The sequence below is a fragment of the Salvelinus alpinus genome, chromosome 36 (genome assembly GCF_045679555.1).
Source record: "Salvelinus alpinus chromosome 36, SLU_Salpinus.1, whole genome shotgun sequence".
Taxonomy (NCBI): domain Eukaryota; kingdom Metazoa; phylum Chordata; class Actinopteri; order Salmoniformes; family Salmonidae; genus Salvelinus; species Salvelinus alpinus.
Genome location: NC_092121.1, coordinates 4419690 through 4431892, shown reverse-complemented (window position 1 = coordinate 4431892; position 12203 = coordinate 4419690).

The following is a 12203-nucleotide window of genomic DNA, read 5'->3' as shown; positions in this document are numbered from 1 at the left end:
CTGAATGGATTCCAAGTAGTCTGATGAACAGTGAGGAATTAAATGAATTTTGTCTGAATGTATTCCAAGTAGTCTGATGAACAGTGAGGAATTAAATGAATTTTGTCTGAATGTATTCCAAGTAGTCTGATGAACAGTGAGGAATTAAATGAATTTTGTCTGAAATGTATTCCAAGTAGTCTGATGTACCAGTGAGGAATTGATGAAATGATGTGAAATGATGAAATGTGATATTGTGTGATCAAGTTGGTAATAGCGAACCTGAGCCTACTGGAGTTGGCATTCCAGTAGACAGAAGTCTATGCATGTTATTCTGAATGTATTCCAAGTAGTCTGATGTACCAGTGAGGAATTGATGAAATAAGTTGCATGAGCAGAACCGAGACTAGTCGATAACTAATTTTCGATTAGGAGCGTTGGTAAGAAGTTATTGCTTGAACTAGGTGTATAGGAATTAAACCCGAACTCGCCAAATTAATGTGAGTGATTGAACGTTCCACGAGGCTGATTGTTGCTAATTACTGATAAAAGTGACCGCTGAGTCAAAAAGTTTAGGTCGTTGTGAAGCTATTGCGCTGAAAGTTGACTTGATTTTTCCCTCTATTGCACTGAAAGTTGACTTGATTCTTCCCTCTTGTGCTGTTGGTTTTGCCTTAAGGACTAGAAATCATTTGATAATTATTCTAGAAGCGCTAGGATATACTAATATATTGTCCCAAAAGGACACGTTTGAAATACTTTGGGAAAGTATTTAATTAATTAGTTGAATATGTGATAATAACATTTTTTGAGAAAAATGAGTCCTAGAATTGTGGTGCATGAAGGACACCTAAAAGGAAGCATGACTTTGGGGATCCAAGAAGGGCAACTCGTGTGTGAAGAGAGGCCTGATCATCGAGAAAGGGAGGAAAGGGATAGAGCGTACACACAGGGACGTGGGGGGGGGTTCGAACCCCGCCTCACTACAGGGACACGGTGGGTCTCTACCAACCTACCCACAAGGACGGGGTGGTGGGTCTCAACCAGGCCCTTTGAAGAGAGAAGACAGAGAGCTGATTCAGTTTTCTTCCACTCCAAACCCAGACTGGTTTAGAAGCAGAACACGGGGGGATAGTCAAATAGTCACTGAAGGGTCATGGTCGCCACCAGGACAATGCTCCTCTGGGGCCTCATTAAGAGGAAACCACAGCAAGGACGATGAAGGTGAGAACAGATTAGGACAAGATGAAGAGGAGGTGGAGCGAGACATCAGGGACTCAGTGGCACTGGCCAAATCTATGTTAGAAGATGCTGAACGTGGAGGGGGCTCATACCATATAGAAGGGGTAATGTTGGGGAAGGTGACGGATTTGGTCGAACCTATCAGACAGTCCGTACGTCTCAGGGAACAGAACAGCAGGGGTGTCTCGTCCAGGGCAGACTGGGATCCCCAACATGGTGGACGGGGAGGGTCAGAGATGCAGATGCCGTTGAGGCCCACTCCGGACGGAGGGCATGAAGAATACCAACCCTGGAAAATGACAGACCTTACCACTTTGATGGAACAATTACCCAGCCTGCATGGGGGTGCCTCTGCATGGCTCCTTCAACTGCAAACACTGACGTCAGGTCTACGGCTCTGTCTAGGTGACATGAGGGCCCTTCTGGCTAGAGCAACAGATCATACCACCATGAGTGCTCTGATAAGAGATGCAGATCTTGCCACAGCCCCGGCTGCACTGGCCCAGGAAGACTTCCGAGCAGAATTGTGGGCAGTGTTGAGAAGGGCATATCCCACAGAACGAAACCATGCAACCCTTTCATCATTCACCATCAATCCAGGGGAACAACCGGCAGCCTACCTCGACAGAGCAAAAACCACATGGAGAACTGTCCACGAAGAACCATATGACCACACTGCCACCACGGTCAGCATGTGGAAGGAGATGGTGGTGAGCGGAGCTCCAAACGAGGTCCGTACTAAACTCAGGGGCACTGTGGGGTTAATGGCACTTCCCCAGGCTCAGTTCAACTCCCATGTGCATCACCACATCACCCAATACAACAAGGATAAGGGAGGGGCTGAAACACAAGTCCAGTCCCTACAGGTACAACTTTTGAAACTGCAACTGAAAGAGGCTCAGAAGGGGGAGAAACCCAAGAAACAGATGGTGGCTGAAGACCAACAAGAAATCTCACAAATTATTGAAAAAACTGTTCCCCAAATGATACAGCAACAACAACTACCCATCTTAACCCAGCAGGGACCACCTATACACCCACCCCAGGAGCAGCCATTCCAACTGCCGTATGCCTACCCGCTTCAGCCATGCCCTTCGTCGGAACCACCACTACAACCCTACTACCCACTACCACAATCAAACTATTCACCCACATGGGGACAGCCCCAGAGGTACTCTGGATCTTATGGAAACTGTCATAATTGTAAACACCCAATAACCCCGGCCCAAAGCCAGTTTCTGGCCAATAGGGGACGAGGATACGCCCCTAGACCAAGAGGGGGAGTCAGACCAATGATGTACCAACCACGGGCGGCCCCTCAACCTGCCTACAATCACCCAAATCAAGCCCCAAATCAGCAACCACAACCTCCTCCCTTCCAGGGCATGTCAGACGAATATGCCCCATGGCCCTGAAGCTGCCCACCACCACCGGACGGGAAGGGGGGCCAGCACTTCCCCTTACACACAGAACCAACAATCCTGTGTGAGGTGGAAGGAGTGACCCACCAATTTCTTGTAGATACAGGGTGTACATACTCTGCTATAAGATCCCGTCAACCACTCTCTTCGGAATCAATACAGGTGGTGGGGGTATCAGGAACACCCGAAGCACAACATAAAACCGTTCCGTTGCTCTTCTCCTGGGGCCCATCCAATCTAAAGCATCAGTTCCTATACTGTCCCAATTGCCCTATCAACCTCCTTGGGAGAGACCTGTTGTGTAAACTGAAATGTTCAATTTACCTTACTGAAAGGGGCGTGGAGGTCTCCATTGATCCCATTCCCTCAACACCGGTTCACCCTGTTAGGGTGCTGATGTTACCCATCATCCCAACCCCTGGGTTGTCAGCAACACAATACATTTATTGGCTAAAATGCATGGAGACAGGTCCTGGGACTCCAGAGGTCCAGTTTAAGTTCAATCAACTGAAGCCACAGATCTATGCATTACACCCATACAAAACCCCGCAAGCTGGAATCCACTGTACACTGAATGTGACAGAAAATGACGTGAACACATACACCGATGACTGGGATGAGAACATGATGCACCTAACGCCAGCCATCAGGTGTTGCACCATTGTGTGTGGACAAGAAGGAGTAGCAGCACCAGTCATCTTACCACCTCATCTGAAATCCTGGTACCTACTAGGGGAGGAGTCGGCTCCCCATGTTACACTGGCGGTGGGAAACGGTTTCGAAGCAAGAAGCCTGGGCCATATGATCAGACGAGCATCCAAACTTCAGTGGGAACCCACCCAGACACCGGGGATACAAAAGGCCACCACTGAAAACATGTGGAGGTTCATGACTATTGACACTGAAGAACACTGTCTTCCGGAACGACTGAACCTGCCAAGACACCATGGTAAACCATGGACCGACCACCCATCTACCAAAGCATTGATCTCCACCATAGATGAAAGGATATGGACTAACACCCCTTTTGATGTGGGCCAACTACAGGTGGAACCAGTCACCATCACCCTACTAAATCCAGATCAAATACCTATCTACCGAACTCAATACCGTTTGAAACCCGAACAGACCATGGGGATAAAACCGACCATTGATGGGTTACTGAGAGCACAGGTTATCTATCGAACTGTATCTCCATGAAACACGCCGATCCTACCAGTGCTGAAAGCTGGAGGAGAAACATACCGGATGGTTCAAGACTTCCGAGCAGTAAATGACGTTACTGCACCGATAGACCTACCTGTCCCTGACCCTCACATTACTCTGAGCAATCTGTCACCAAAACACCAATACTTCACGGTGGTGGATCTGGCTAATGCTTTCTTTAGCATCCCACTTGATGAAGCCTCTCAGCCACTCTTTGCTTTCACGTATGAACATCAACAGTACACTTATTTTGTTCTTCCACAGGGTTATAGGTGTTCACCCGGAATATTCAATCACATCCTTAAGACACACCTGGCAGAGCTGAATATCCCAGAAGGTGTGATACTGATCCAATATGTAGACGATCTTTTGCTGGGGGCTCCCACTTCTGATCTCTGTCTACAGATGACAAAAACGTTACTGGACTTCCTTGCTGACAAAGGATACAAGGTCAAAATGAGCAAAGTCCAGTCCTGTCGCAGAACTGTCCTTTTCCTTGGCAGAGAAATCTCGGGAGAAGGAGCAGGACTCTCTAAAACCCACAGAGACTCGATACTTCATCACCCACGCCCCATCACTGTGTCGGGAATGTTGTCTTTTCTTGGCTTGACAGGGTACAGCCGAACACACCCCAGACTACACTGCCAGAACGGAGCCTCTGAGAGAAATAGTGCGAGAGGCGGGACCTAGGAACCTACACTCATCATTGACCTGGACTACTGAAGCATCAAAGGCTTTTGCACTCTTGAAAACAGATCTCTCAGTGGCAGCAGCCTTAACAGCACCTGACTACAAAAATAAGTTCCATCTGGATGTTTCTGAAAAAGAAGGATTTACATCATCCATCCTTTTCCAGAAACAAGAGGGGGAGAGAAGACTGTTGATGTATCACTCTTTCAAACTGGACCACATTGAAGTGGGACAAACCACATGCTCCAGGTATGTGGCTGCAGTGGCAAAAGCTATTGAAAAAACAGCCCACCTGGTAATGTGCCATTCATTGGAAATCCACACCCACCATGGGGTTGCAGCATATCTGATGAGCAAAGAATTCACGTTCAGCGCTGAAAGAAAAACAAAAATCCAGAATAAATGCACACAATCACACATCACTTTTGTCAATACTGACAAAAACATGGCAGACGCACTCAATGCTGAAGAAGGTCTACCCCACTCCTGTGCAGAAAGAGCTGCACAAGAACTGAAACTGAGACCTGACCTGGGGAACGAACCACTCACTAACCCGGACCTATGGTTATACACAGATGGATGCTGCTATAGAGGAGAGGAAGGGAACATAGCAGCATACGCAGTGGTACAACAGCTTCCAGACGGGTCACACGTGACCTTGGAATCTGCCATCATCCCACAACCTGCATCGGCCCAACTGGCAGAAATCATAGGTTTAACACAAGCTTTGGAAAAGGCTGAAGGAAAGACTGTAAACATCTACACCGACTCAGCGTATGCTCATGGAGCAGTCCATACTGATGGACCACAATGGGTTAGACGCAACTTCACCACCACAGGAAACCTTCCAATCAAACACAAGGCACAGATGGAAAAACTGATTAAATCGGTCTCACTACCTGAGAAGGTGGCCATCATGAAGTGTAAAGGACACCAACAACTGAAAAACAGAGTCAGCGAGGGAAATGATGCAGCTGATAAAGCAGCCAAGAAAGCTGGCGGATACACCCCGAGACAAATGGTACTACAGGTCCAACCAGCTCGGACTGAGCTCACAAAGCAACACATAAAAGAACTCCAGTTCACAGCAGGACCCTATGAACACTCAGTATGGGGACAGAAAGGGGCCACCAAGGGACCTGATGAACTGTGGAGATGCCATGATGGCAGACTGGTGGCCCCAGCAAACCTATGTCCAGAACTAATACGAGAAGCTCATGGGCCCACACACGAAGGCAAACTAAAGACTTTACAGAAGGTGTCCCACATCTGGTGGCACCCACACATGAAAGACATGACAGACTTATTCTGTGATGAATGCGGCATTTGTGGTAGCCACAATCCAAAGAAACCATATCAAACGCCCATGGGTTCATACCCAGTCCCTAACGCTTGTTTTCAGGACATCAGCATAGATTACACTGACATGGGGCTAGACAATGTGACAAATGGGAAAAGGTACCTTTTGGTAATGGTAGACAGGTTTTCCAAATGGGTCGAGGCAATACCAACAGCAAGGGAGGATGCAAAATCGGTCATTAAGTGGCTGCAAACCGAACTCATACCAAGGTATGGGGTCCCCAGGCAAATTCGATCCGACAATGGGTCCCACTTCAGTAACCAACACCTAAGACAGGTGGAGGAAAGATTTGGTATTGTGCACAAGTTTGGGTCAGTGTACAAGCCCCAATCGCAGGGCCTCGTGGAACGCTCAAATCAGACCCTTAAGGCTAAGATAGCTAAGGTATGTGCAGGTTCGAAGTTGACGTGGGTCGAGGCCCTGCCCCTGGCATTGATGGCCATGAGAGCCTCGCCAGGTGCAGGCACCCATCTCTCTCCTCATGAGATAATGACGGGTAGAGCCATGCCTGGTCCACCAAGGGTGGGAGGTCATATGCCCGCCCTTGATGTACAACAAATTGTAATGTCTGAATATGTGAGAAAACTGACGGAACTTTCTGCAGCTCTCTCCAAACAGATACACAAGGTCCAAGAGGGGGAGCTGACGGGAGATCCGGCACCACTGAAGGTAAAAGTTGGTGACTGGGTGAGGGTGAAAGTCCACAAGAGAAAGTGGCTAGAACCCAGGTGGACTGGACCGTACGAAGTGAAGGAGGTTACTTCACACTCAGTCCAGGTCAAAGGTAAATCGGGCGCACCTTGGCATCACCTTACACATTGCACACCAGCCCCAACTCCTTCCAGAACTCTGACTGAAGTCAGGGCCGATTTGGCCAATCTCAATTCGACTCCAACCAAACAAACCTTAGTTGGTGAAAATGGGACGCCAGCCCCAGTTTCCACGAACTAAGGCTACTCGCCTAGGACCGGGATATCTCAATCCCTGGGAGAAACTGGGAATTTCCGGTCCCTTGTTTGTTATTTTGATAATCATTACTGGAGTGTCCCTAGGAACTTTCACATGGCTTATACAACAGCTCACACACCCACACCCACCCCTCTCACATCTTACAAATACTAATGTCACGTCCAACAATACCCTCGATCTTACCAGTCCCGCCATACACAAACGTAGCACTACAACCACAGACCAACCCTGCACTCCAACAGAGGTTAGAAGCACCACCTTATGTGTACCCGCTAATGTGACCACCACCATTACACTGTCTTGGGGGTTATTGGGAAAAGCTAGGAATGGCCTGGGAGGGCATGCTCTGGAATACACCAGATTTAACTGGTATATGACAAGAGGGGGGTTTCAGGAGTGGTCATGGAAGAGCCTGGTCGCTGAGACTGGTCCTGACTGGTCCAGTTATTCATTAGGGCAAGCAGTTCTTATCTGGCGACAAAGATTGTCACTGACTAGGACTGGATTGCATAATTGGGGTCTATCACTAATTATTCGACCAGGTACTGGGACGGGTTGTCAGGATTTTATACTAGCACCACATGTAGATTCTAGTGAGGATCTACTCTACTGGCCAGTAAAAATCTGCATTACACAGCAGGCTCAGCCCTCTGCTATTACTGACCGGTTTACTGTTTTAACATCTAAGGGGAAGGATAATTGGGGTCCTATTAATATGGTCACCACTCCTACCACCCCTGATGATACCATTCTTACTGCCACCGGAATCTCAGGTTTCTATAACAATTGGCTCCTATTGACCGAACAAGCAGCTAACATGACCCTGCAAAGCTGCGTCGTTTGCATGGGAGCTAGGCCATTGCTCCGCATAGTCCCAGCCGCTATTAGCGGAGACTGTCTAATGCCCCTTATGGACAAAGACAACCCACCTGAGAAGTGTTCACAGTGGGACGCTGTTTATCCGGTAGTCACCACGGTGGTCAAGAAACCGATATTCTCCTCCAGTGTGGCTAGAGCTAACTTCACATGCATAACCATGACAGGTGGAGGGACATTGTTGGGTAAGCTCCCTGATAGTTGGTGCTTGTACACTCACATGCTCACGGCAATCTTTAAACCAGTGTCTAGAGCTGATGTGTGGTGGTGGTGTGGGGGAACTAGTCTGTTGGACAGACTTCCCCACAATGCCACTGGTACCTGTGCACTTGTAACTCTTCTGTTGCCCATCTCTGTTTACCCCATAGGCGTCCAAGATCTGCTCACCCGTATACAAGCTCTGGGTCCTGAATATTGGCCTAACAGGACCAAGCGCACGGTGGGCCCTTCTGCTGGGGACCCAACTTACATTGATGCAATTGGAGTCCCCAGGGGGGTACCAGATGAGTATAAACTGGTTGACCAAGTAGCCGCGGGTTTTGAATCATCATTTTGCTGGTGGTGTACAGTTAATAAAAATGTGGACAGAATTAATTACATTCATTTTAATGTCCAGAAACTGGGCAATTGGACTCAACAAGGCTTTGAGGCGGTCCATGGACAATTGGAAGCTACATCCCTGATGGCATTTCAAAATAGAATCGCAGTTGATATGTTATTGGCAGAACGGGGGGGGGGGGTCTGTGCCATGTTTGGTGAACAGTGTTGTACTTTCATTCCCAACAACACAGCTACGGATGGGAGTCTGACTGTAGCATTGGAGGGACTTCGTACCCTTAATGGTAAGATGAAACAGCATTCTGGAGTGGACACTTCTATGTGGGACTCATGGATGGATGCTTTTGGTAAATATAAGACGCTGGTTTCCTCTATCCTAGTATCTATTTCCGTTTTTGCAGGCATTCTTGTACTTTGTGGATGCTGTTGCATTCCATGTGCGCGCACGCTTGCTAGCCGTGTTATCACTGCCGCCATAGACCCTAATCAGGAAAGGGCCCAAATGTTCCCATTGCTTGATGATGGGGAAGCTGGACCTGTCTATCTATTTGAGGACTAAGAAACTTTTATGTCACGTCTCTTGTGAGACGTGAAGAGGGGGAATCAAAAATTTGTCTTCTGACAAATTTTAACTAGTTTATTCACGTCTATAAGACGTGAAGAGGGGGATTTGTAAGAAATTGTAATAGATACTGGTAACTTGTTTTAACAACTTCTCAACACTAGCTATACTTGACACAACATGCACCCATCCCCCACTATACCCCCACTCTTCGTACCCTTATAATAACCACAGACCCACACACACTCCCCTCCCCCATGAACAGGCCCCTGTTAAAACAAGCGCACATGCATTCTGCTCGAGGATGAGATTCTAAGACAAAGAACTGTGTGAAGAGCCAATGGAACGTCGACATCAGGCCCGGACAGGACTACCCACGACCCAGATCGACCAATCGGAAGGCCAGACTACAAGATCAACCTACTTTACTTGTTGCATATATAACCAGCACAAACTGCTTAGAGGTCTCTTTTCCGACGATTCCATACGAGTCAGACAGAAGGGGCCGTGCTGCACGATTTCTCAGATATCTTCACATCCGAATAAACTGTCTTATTATATACCGATCCACCCTGTCCAGCGTCTTGACTTGGTCTCATTTCTCTAGTAACGAATCATCAACATAAATGAAGTTGTACTCGCAAGCTCTCAAGTTTAATTTGCGCACAACGCTGGCCTGCGTTCGCCAGACCCGTCCTCTGCTCGCTCGACAACATTTCTTCTCTCGCAACTCAAGTGTTTGTTCGCGCAATCGTATTTATTTAACCTTTATTTAACTAGGCAAGTCAGTTAAGAACAAAGTCTTATTTACAATGACGGCCTACACCTGCCAAACCCGGGCGACGCTGGGCCAATTGTGCGCCGCCCTATGGGACTCCCAATCACGGCCGGTTGTGATACAGCCTGGATTCGAACCACGGTGTCTGTAGTGATTCCTCTAGCACTGAGATGCTAGAGGCTACTGACTGCTGCGCCACTCAGTAGCACCATCCCACCCCGTTCGACTTTTGAATTGAATTTGGCACAATACATGCACCACATGACCAACTACATGTCGAAAATCTCAATCCAAAATCATGGGCATTAATATGGAGTCGCCCGTCAGCCGGTGCAGCATGATTCATCACTCCAGAAAACGCCTTTCCACTGCTCCAGAGTCCAATGGCGGTGAGCTTTACACCACTCCAGCCGACGCTTGGCATTGCGCATGGTGATCTTAGGCTTGTGTGCAGCTGCTCGGCCATGGAAACCCATTTCATCAAACTCCCGACGAACAGTTCTTGTGCTGACGTTACTTCCAGAGGCAGTTTGGAACTCGGTAGTGACTGTTGCAACCGAGGACAGACGATTTTTACGCACTACTGGTTTCATATCTTGGAGGTCCCTTTCTGTGAGCTTGTGTGGCCTACCACTTCATGGCTTAGCCATGGATGTTTTCAATTCACAATAACAGCACTTACAGTTGACCGGGAAAGCTCTAGCAGGGCAGACATTTGACAAACTGATTTGTTGGAAAGGTGGCATCCTATGACGATGCCAAGTTGAAAGTCACGGAGCTCTTCAGTATGGCCATGCTACTGCCAATTTATGTCTATGGAGATTGCATGTCTGTGTGCTCGATTTTATACACCTGTCAGCTACGGATGTGGCTGAAATAGCCGAATCCACTCATTTGAAGGGGTGTCCACATATTTTTGTATATATAGTGTAGCTACCTCAATTACCTTATACCCCTGCACATCGACTCAGTACTCCCTGTATTAGCCATGTTATTTTTTACTTGTTATTGTTAATCATTATTCACTGTGTATTTATTCCTCATGTTACTATTTCTTTAAATATATATATTATCTTTAACTATGCATTGTTGGAAATTAAGCATTTCACTGTTAGTTTACACCTATTGTTTATGAAACATGTGACAGATGGGTCATTGATGCTGATTGGCTGAAACAGCATTTCAGCCATGTGTATATCGGACAATATACCACGGCTATTCAAAAATACTTGTTTACTGTTCTATTTATGTTGGTAACCAGTTTATAATAGCGACAAGGCACCTCTGGGGTTTGTGGTATACGGCCAATATACCATGGCAAAGAGCTGTCCACTTCGCGCATAAGAATTTAGCTGTGGTATATTGGCCATATATATATATATATTGCTGTGGTATATTGGCCAACTGACATTTACTCCTGAGGTGCTGCACCCTTCGACAACTACTGTGATTATTATTATTTGACCATGCTGGTCATTTATGAACATTTGAACATCTTGGCCATGTTCTGTTATAATCTCCACCCGGCACAGCCAGACTGGCCACCCCTCATAGCCTGGTTCCTCTCTAGGTTTCTTCCTAGGTTTTGGCCTTTCTAGGGAGTTTTTCCTAGCCACCGTGCTTCTACACCTGCATTGCTTGCTGTTTGGGGTTTTAGGCAGAGTTTCTGTACAGCACTTTGAGATATCAGCTGATGTACGAAGGGCTATATAAATAAATTTGATTTGATATACCACACCCCCTCGGTCCTTATTGCTTAATTATAATAGTCATTCCAATGGTAGCACATCATCTCTTGAAAGGTTGATCTCTCGCTGTTATCACTGTATGTAGATTGTAGACATGTTTTTCTACAACACATCCCTTTCTCTGTCTTTATTTTTCTCTCTTCATCTGACCCTCTCTTTTCCTATTACTCTGTTTCTCTATATCTACCCTTCTTTGTCTCTGTCTCTCTCTCACCCCCCCCCCCCCCCCCTCTCTCATACCACAGGGCCACTGGTTCTAGTGAGTAATGGGGTAATTAGACCAATCAGGCTGCAGAGACACAAGATGAATTCTGTGTGCTCTCCTCTTTTGTTCTCCGCTAAAACCCAATCAGGTTTCTTTCCTCAACATTACCTGAGAGAGACCCTCTCACCCCTTATCCCCCTCCCTCCTTCCCCACCTCTCCCTTTACCCCTTCTCTCTCTATACCCTCTTTCATCCTACTGGGGTAGACTTCACCCCTCTCAACTTCGGTTATCCTCTCCTCTTTCAGGAAGATCTCAAACTTTTCCTTGTCCTCGTTTCCTCCCAGTTCGTTCACAACTTATTTCAATTTTTGTTCACCTCCTTCCTCTATTGGGAACTGAGATTGCTGGTTGAAGATAGATAGAGAATGTAATTTCTTTCCTACTGATTTTCAACAGAACATTGTGGCAAGTGGCAGCAACATGCTGATTTATGACTGCAACTTACATTTGAATATAAAATTGGCAATACTAACTAAAAGACAATCATTAACTACATAAATTAAGGACATGGACCAGACAATTGGAGAAGTTCTTTGGCCACTATATC